Below are 9,291 nucleotides of genomic sequence, written 5' to 3' on the forward strand. Positions count from 1 at the left end.
AACATCTGATACATTCAACGTAACAGATGAACACAATCCTTGCGTATGAAAATGTGTTAAATAATCAAAATGTCTTAAATTAGGATGCAGCTACCACTCCGAGACAAGCCTTTTATGATATGTGCACTTATTGTTTCTAATAGGAGTATTTAATTAATCAAAATGAGACATTGCCTTTTCAACACAGAGCCGACATGTTCCTAACAACTTTGCCAACCTTTTTTATATGTCCGAAAAACATTATTCATACCATTTAATTTTTATTTAACTATTCCAAGATAGCCAACTGTATGTCGACTTTTTGGAAGGGATGGGATGTTTGGGCTGACACGTTGTCGGTTCTCTTGATGAACTCTAAAATTACCAGCGTTGCCGGCCATGATTTTATACGATGATGCTGATTGGCACAAGTCAAATCATTCTCTCCATCAGTCAAACTAGAAATAAAGATCTTACAAACATCATTATTAGGGAAACCAGCTTTCTTTGATGAAATGTGAGAACTAAATATTGTCTTCTTACTTTCCATGTCTGGAAGTACGCTTGGGTCCATTTGCAAAACTGTGGTCCCTGAGGATGTATGCTCTGAGCTGCCAATTTGTTGCGCCTGTGCGCTGTATAATGAGGCTTAAACAATATTAGCAAGTTTTGTCCATCCCACAACTGTCAGACTGATATTGCACATGCAGTTCCTACCCTCTTATAGATGATATATTGTCTGACATTAATATTGTGTTTTAATGCCCCCCGCCATCATTTTCTGTCATTTTCTAAAACACATTTTATATGCAACACAAATTAGACCCATGTGTCTAACATACCACAAGTTCAAAAGCATTCCAGACAGTCTGAGGGAAGCAAACATGCACTGTGACCTTCACACCAAAACAGATCTCCATCCCGAGTCTGGGTCCACACATTTTTTTCAAACGTTTGACATCCAGTTACAGTTAAGATTTTTTTTAAAGAAAGAAAAAACACTAAAAAAAGCACACAGTCAATGAACACATTCTAAACTTCATGCGGCATCTTTTTTTCTGTTCTGTAAGAGTTTTCCTGAAAGAATTATCAAAAGTTTTACAAACAATTGTGAAGAGAAAGAAAGAGGGAGGGTTTAATCAAGTTGCGTCTGGCTGAAGTTGTTTTCTGGATACCTGATCTAAGGTCAGATTAAAAGAACAAAGTCTCACTGACAGTGGAGGCAGACAGACAAGCTTGAGATTCAGACAATTAGAACATAATCTTCCTTCCTCGGTTTGATCAACCCGATACACTTTGTGACTTGGAAACAAAATGCCTGTTCAGCGTTACAGAAATGCCTCCAAAAAAAGGACGTGTAAGGTGACAGTCACAGCGAAAATGTTTGATACAGCTGTACCAAATCACTGCTAGTAGTTGAAGGAAGACACACATAATAAACTTTTAGAAGAGAACATTGCCAAAGACAACAAATGATGTGTTTCCTTTGCAGCAGACAATTTATCTAAAGCTTCAACTCAACAACAACACTAGATGTCTTTGTTGCAGATCCCTCAAAATCGAAAAATGGCTGAAGCTGAAATTTTGTACGCACATATTCAACACCCACAGTGACGTCAAATTGACCGGATCCTCTTGCAACTAGAAGACACGTGTTAAAGGGCACAATTCACTTTTCTCAGCTCTCCGGTTCTTCAGCTCTGCGCATCACACTCTCCTCTTATATATAACAAGCTCACACCCTTCTCCGGGTTGTAAAAGGCATTGTGGGAATTGTAATTCGCTGACGTACATAGAGGGAAAGTGGGTACGTCACAGAGGGAGAATAAAGAGGCAATCTGGCCCAGCATGCACAATAACAACTCTGTGGTACCGGCACACATACATGTAATGCAGTCATAATTAGGCTTATTAGTTACATCTTTGCTTTTCCTTGCTATGATGTGCACCCCCAAAATAGAATTTAAAAAAGCACACCTCTCTTTGCTAACTTTGTACAATCAAATATTTCCAATTATTATGAGCAGCTAAACATGGACTTTTTTCTGGTTTAGAGCATGCTTGCCCCACCATTTTGGAATGTAAATGACAGAGTGTAAATGAACTTTGGGTTGAAAATAGGCAGAACCACCCTTTAATTTTTTATTACAAGGCTCAGTGTTTTCACACCCTACACAGCTGTTTTTTTAAAGGTGAACACACATTTTAGACATTCTAGTTTCGGGTGAATATGTGTGAAACATTGTATAAAGCCTTTTGGGGCTGCGGAGGGATTGGACATAACTTTATTCAGGGGCAGTTCTGAAAATGCATTAAAAAAAATAATACATCTGGAGGTGTGGAATGTGACTGAGCACACCAGACCTCTGAAGCCCACTCCTTGTCTTTGCTTAAAGCTAGCTGTTATAAGCTACTTTAGCCGCTACTAGCCTAACACAACTACAGTTCTGCGGCCTGAAAGTGTTGGCGATTGCATTGCATTGTGTGTAATGTAGTCGCTACGCTCTGACAAAAAATAATGTGAGAAAAAAAATATTTCTAGTTCTGCTGCATTGTTTTTGATATTTTAATTTGTTTTATTAATAGTGTCTTAATTAAATGAGTGTAATATGGAGTATCCTTTGCAGTCCGAGTCCAGCTCTTGTGTACAATTCAATCAGAAATATTTCATTTCATCAGCTCATGCACTAAAAAGTGCTATCAAACACGTGTCATGTAGAAGTACTCTGTAGCAACTTAAACAGGTGACAAATATATGTTTTACCGGGGAATCAAACTCGAATAATTGTGTGGAAAACATATGATGGGAAGACAGTGAGCTGGCCATTTGAGCGGCATTCACGAGGACAACTAAGTGTCCTCTTCGTTTCTTCAACAGCTGTCGTAATTACGACAACCAGAGAAGCGTTCGGTTAACAGGGTTTGCTTTGCAACCGAAACACCGGCAGCAGTCCTGAGGCTCCTCGTCTGCTCTTTAACTCTTCTGACCTCCCCTCGCGCTTCATACGTCTATCCCTCGTAGAAACACCTCCCCAAAACCACCTAACTTGACATTTAAGCTTCAATTTACATAATAGCCACTTCCTTTTGGGTTTGCCCTTTTAGCCTAAACTGGCTATTCGGCAACACAGCAGAAATGATTGTCGCTCATGGTTTCAGCAGATGTGTCAGCCGGGTGTCGGGTTGGGGGCACGCTGGTTAAATCTCCCACCGGTCACGTCTCGCTCCAAGGACGACTTGCTATGAATTATGATGATGTTATTTTAAAAAGACAGAAAGCAGCGTGCTTGCTCGTTTCCTAACACGGAAGAAGGCTGTAACAGCGTCGCAGACAGAAGGAACCGCTGGTGAACAAGTGCGGCATGCTCCTCTATTGTCTGGAGCCTAATTGAGGCCATGCAAAATGCTAATGATAACCCCAAAAATAAAACTATTAAAGGGGGTTGATCAGAGTGAAAACGTTTTCACGCGGGCATTAAACCCAGTGCGTGTATGTCTCACCTTCCGTGGGGCCGTTTCTTCGGCGAGGAGTTCCTCCGCGTGGAACGCTTTTTATTTCTGAAGTAATAATGAGAAATGGGGCTTGGCCGCTTCCACTCCATTCATCAGTTGCTGGGAGAAGAGAGGTCGGTCCTGATGCTCCCTGCGTGCGCTAAGGCGCTCTGCACAAGAAAACCATTACGAAAGTTCCGGAAGTGCACGAGCATCCAAACTGTCAGTACTCGAGGCACAAACGCTGCAGGAACACTACGAGTTGTAAGTCAATTAGTGTCTGGTAACTTACAATACTGCTTATATATATATATATATATATGTGTGTGTTTAAAAATAAAATAAAAAAAACATCTTTTACAGTGTTATATAGCTTTTGATTTATATATATGTGTGAGTTTTTTCAAATAATAATCAATCCTATTTTACAGTGTTATATAGCGTTGATATATATATATATATATATATATATATATAATATCTCACTGTAGAATCCTATCGATGTAAATCGTTTCACCACGTACTTTATGCAGACTTTTCAATTGATGTGTTTCTCAAAATTAGATCAGATTCAACTTTTTCTTTCAAACTGAGAAGAACAAAAGGGCAGAAATACATTATATGTTTTTACTAATGTACTAACTAATACTAACAGCAGGTGGACTGAGGAATAAACACGCATCAGCATTCTTTATACCGTACCTTATTATATTGCACTGTATTTCACCTTCTCACATTCATACAGTGCCCTCTATGGGCCAGAAGTCCACAGTGCTTCACATAACTGGATTATATAATTTGAACAAAGGGGTGAAACTGAGACGGTCAATTGTTTGGTATTGCACCTCCAGTGCATTGTTTGATTAATTGCAATCACGTAAATGCGTGTTGCATAGCTAGGTTGAAATTGTCTTAACAACTTTGCATTTGGTAATAGCAGCACATTTGGCACAGCTGTAGGTTTCTATATTGTGAACAAATGTGGTCAACATTTTCTAAATGACCACAACATATGCATTAAATGTATACCTCAATGCAGAAAACTGATTGTATGGCTCTTAATGATTTAAGGCTTATTATATTTGATGTCAGACTTGTTCTCCCCCCAACATCCTAATGTTTTCAGGGTGCCTTTTAAAAGCTTTTAACCAGAGATAAAGGAAATAAATAAATAAAAAGAGCATGGTCAGTGAAGGGGATGAATCTTCAGCCCCTTTCCTTTGTGCTTGACAACTTATAACATCAATACATTTCTCGTGTCATTAGCAGTACAATTGACAGATAATCTCAGGAGCCAAACATCGATATCTTTTCATAACATGAACATACATCTGTGTCGCTTTCATCGTAAAAATGCAAAATTTTAATGTTTAACTGCAGAATGATTATAGGAAAGGCAAGCTCCAGATTAATGTGAAGAAACACAGAATTTGTCCTGGTCAATAATGGCAGCTCTCCTCTGCTTAGGAGACACAGCAGCACTCTCAAGCACATCACAACCATGTCCGTAAACAACTCCAAGGTACAAGGGCCTCTCCTATATCTCTTTATTATTACTCCCACCCTTTTTTTGCTTCCAGTCTTCTCATTGATTTATGTCTTCTCCACTATTGATGCATTTCCTTTCCTTCCTATTTCTCCCTATCTGTTTTCTGCCTCATGACTCGGTGCAACGTGATATTTATTTCTTGCACCAAACGGTGTGCAAGCTTATCTTCCCTTTTTGTTTTTGCCCCCCCCCCCCCCCCCTATTCCTCTCTCCTCAATTACATTTCCATCAACATTCCTTGATGTCTTCTGTATCTCTGAGATCTCTGTGCAACGGCAGCATGATCAGAAACTGAGGAACAAACAATAGAATAAATGGCAGGATAGATGAAGTAAAAGTGTTTTCTGTGTGATTGATGTCAGGTATCTGTCGAGCAACAGGAGAGATGGACGCTACCGGCAGGCTCAGGAAATTGGAACAATCTCTGAGGCTCAGCCATCTTTCCTGTTCTTTCATTTTCTCACATTTTCTTCTTTTCTCAAGTCAGTTCAAGGCAATCTTTCTTCCCCTGTGATGGCTTTGTTCGGACCAGCGCACACACACAAACACAAACTTCTCTTTTCTAGCAGACAGGCAGAAATGAGTTCTGCAAAATCAAGGATGTTCATCTCTAATTTGTTTTTTAGACCAATTCACTTTACACTAATTCACATTTTAAAGAGTTATTATTATTACCTTCGCATTGAAAATGCCGGAAGGTTATGTGTTGATCGCCGTGTATTTATTTATTTATTTATTTGTATGCGTGTTATTCGCAAAACTCAAAAAGTATTGAACCGAATCGCATGAAATTTGGTGGGATGATTGTTTATTATCCGGGGACCAGTTGATTAGATTTTGGGATCGATCGGGTCAAAGGTCAAAGGTCATGAACAGGTCAAAATCCTTCGCAGAACTCAAAAAGTATTGAACCGAATCGCATGAAATTTGGTGGGATGATTGTTTATTATCCGGAGACCAGTTGATTAGATTTTGGGATCGATCGGGTCAAAGGTCAAAGGTCATGAACAGGTCAAAATCTTTCGCAGAACTCAAAAAGTATTGAACCGAATCGCATGAAATTTGGTGGGATGATTGTTTATTATCCGGGGACCAGTTGACTAGATTTTGGGATCGATCGGGTCAAAGGTCAAGGTCAAAGGTCATGAACAGGTCAAAATGTTCTTGAATCGCATGACATTTGGTGGGATGATTGGTTATTATCCGGGGACCATTTGATTAGATTTTGGGATCAATCGGGTCAAAGGTCAAGGTCATGGAAAGGTCAAACTCTTTTTTTACCATAGCACGATACATTTTTGTCCAATTGGCATGCAACTAATGCCAAAATGTTCATAATTCAATGCCCAATCTTGTGATATGCGAAGGTATGCGCTCTACCGAGTGCCCATTCCAGTTCATGTTCTGTTTTAATCCACTTGATGACCTGTTTATCATGGTCAAAGCCCTCTGAACATGCAAATGCACCATCGTGCTGCATTTATGTGCGGAATATGGATCAAATAGAAAGATTCCTGTGGTTACAGCTTGTCAATGCCACCTGACAGCTCAAGATGGTGTCTGTAATCAGACAGATAGAAATACATTCAGCAGGGACAGAGTGTGAATCAGCAACCTGCGTTGACCTCATTTGTACATTAGGTGGAGACACTTTCCATGCCATACCACACTGTTCTGATCCTATTTAAGTAAAGTGTGTTCACACTGGAATGAGAATAACTTATACAGAAAGGTTACACTATTGTCCCACAATGCAATTCTTGAGAAACAAAGGATTCAAATGTGCAAGGACTATCCCACCATGAAGTTGGCAATGGCTTAAGGACCAGCTCTCTGGGAGACTTTTTTAACCTTACGTACACTCTCCTTAAATCGACATTGCACGACTTTTGGACATTGATACACTGAACACCGATCTCCTCTTCTCTCTACTTATGGATACATTGTCATCTCTCCATCACACATTACTAACTCTGCTTCCTTCCCGGAGTCTTTGTGACTCCATGTCTTATCGGGTCCATTGGACCTGTATCTGATGCCTGCTGCCTGCTGCCTGGTGTTCCGGCCTCCTGCCTTGTGAGCCGGCATCCTGTCCCCCCATCCACCCCCCCACCACTTTCTGGGTCGTGGACTATGCCTACTACACTCTAAAAAAAAAAAGTTTAGTCAACTTAAAAAAGTGAGGCAACCAGCTGCAAAGCCTTTTTGAGTTCACTCAACTAAGGGCTAATGTGTTGTGTCAACTTATGATAAGAAGTTCACTCAAAGTGATATCTTAAGTTTGTCAAACGTAACATTACTATTCAGATGTACTTATGTATTTAAGTTAACACTACTTAAAATATTGCATTTGATAGTTACATCTACTCATGTACTTAAGTTCAGAACACTTACAATATTAAATTGGAGAAACTTTAAATTGTGTGTCCTTGTAGATTAAAAACATACATCAACAGCACTTAACATTTTTTGTTGAGAAATGTTTTGTTGAGAGAACTTACTTTTAACTTAAAATGTTTTGTTGAGAGAACTTACTTTTAACTTAAAATGTTTTGTTACTAAATTTCACTGCCCATTATTTGAGTACACTCAACATTCTTTGCAATGTTGCCTTCATTTAAATTAATTAAAAATGTACACCGTTTTCTTTGGAAAAGTCAACAGTTAAAGAAAACAAACTTCTTCAAACACAAAATGTTTATTAACAATAACTCAACATTTGTTTGCATAACTATATGAATTGCAGGTGTCAACACTTGAACATAGACAGCAAAGGGTCAACATCCTTAAAAATCAAAATGGCTGCAAAAAGAAAAAATTCAGTTTTGTGAATCCAAAATCAAGGCCTTGAAACAAGCTTTGGAACATGGTTGTGACACGTGTGTAGCTGTCACGAGTAGGCCCCCCCCCTAAAGCACCAATTAGCAACAAGTAGCCAGAGGGATATTCGGTAATAAGGTTTATTCCGACAGCAGACTGTGTCTCTGCTCTCCACGCTCCTCTCATCTTCTGTCTGTCCAGCTCCTTTATGGAGACAGACTCAGATAACCGACACAGATCGTCATCAGCTGGACTGTTTACCAATCTGATTACCAATCAGTCCAGCTGATGACAATCAGACACCGTTCCCTGAACCACACCCCCGCTCCACCCACTCTGCAGTATTCCCAGTTCAACTCCTTTCACGTAAGATTCCTCCGGGTCTGTATTCTACACAAAAACAACCATACAGAGACTATAATAAATATTCACCGCCTCTTTTAAATTTTCATTTTTTTTCTTCCCATTGTGTAACAATACAATTTAAAAGTCAAAAGACATTTTTATGCAGATTTTAAAAACTAAAATATACCACTTTCATACAAGAGTCACCTCCTACACATTAGTATTATAGTATTTCAATCTTCATAGTCTGTTAAATTAAAGAAATAAATTGAGCAAAATACAGGGAAACATTTGCTCTCACGGTACAGGCTCCCTTTAATTCAATAAGTGACAAAAACCTGAATTGGAACAAATCTGCCATTAAACAATGGACAATATCCTTCCAAATCTAATCCATATCTAAATATAATAAACAAACAATGGTATCAAAAACCAATGTATTTTAAACAGGGGCTAAAGAAAATATTTTTATATTATTCTATTATTTAAAATATGAGATTAAAGTAGTATATATATGTATTTACATATATATGTATTTATATATGTATTTGTATATATATATATATATATATGTGTGTGTGTGTTTACTGACATACATGCGCAGTGGCCTTAGTTACCTCAGCAGATGCCTAAACCACTATATTAAGTTTTCTCAACTTAACATTTAATGTGGATTCCACTCTTTATTAATAAAATTGACATTTTGAGTGAGTTCAACTTTTTTCAAAGGCATGTTAAAAAAAAGTGTTAGGACAACAAATTTGAAGTTGGGCTTTTTAGAGTGTACAAACTATTCATACACTCTGTCATATCCATTGAAGTTGTTTATGTTACTCTTTAATGCTTCCTTCTGTAAACAACTAATGCTTCTGTCCATCCGGGGAGAGGGACCCTCCTCTGTTGCTCTCCTGAAGGTTTCTTTGACTCCTTACACACCATTTGGGGCCTTCACAATAGAAGAACTTGTAAGTTCAATGCTGCGATATGGGAATGTTGCGTACATGAGAATGCTAAAGTGCTCAATAATAACTTCTCCAGTTGAAGTGAAGGATAGTTTATCAATACATATGTGAATTTGTAAACGAAAGTGAAAACTAATTCATTGG

The 9,291-nt window shown here is 38.5% G+C and overlaps 1 protein-coding gene across 1 annotated transcript in view; it reads right to left on the minus strand.

Moving 5' to 3' along the window:
- LOC130199994 (helicase ARIP4-like) overlaps window positions 1-3,604 on the minus strand; it is a 62,489-nt gene extending 58,885 nt beyond the window's left edge. Inside the window, exon 1 of the mRNA XM_056423906.1 lies at window positions 3,481-3,604. The gene's annotated coding sequence lies outside the window, so the exon portion shown is untranslated. The remainder of the gene's footprint in view (window positions 1-3,480) is intronic.
- Window positions 3,605-9,291: the final 5,687 nt, after the last annotated feature.

Source organism: Pseudoliparis swirei, chromosome 9 (assembly GCF_029220125.1).
Source record: "Pseudoliparis swirei isolate HS2019 ecotype Mariana Trench chromosome 9, NWPU_hadal_v1, whole genome shotgun sequence".
Classification (NCBI taxonomy): domain Eukaryota; kingdom Metazoa; phylum Chordata; class Actinopteri; order Perciformes; family Liparidae; genus Pseudoliparis; species Pseudoliparis swirei.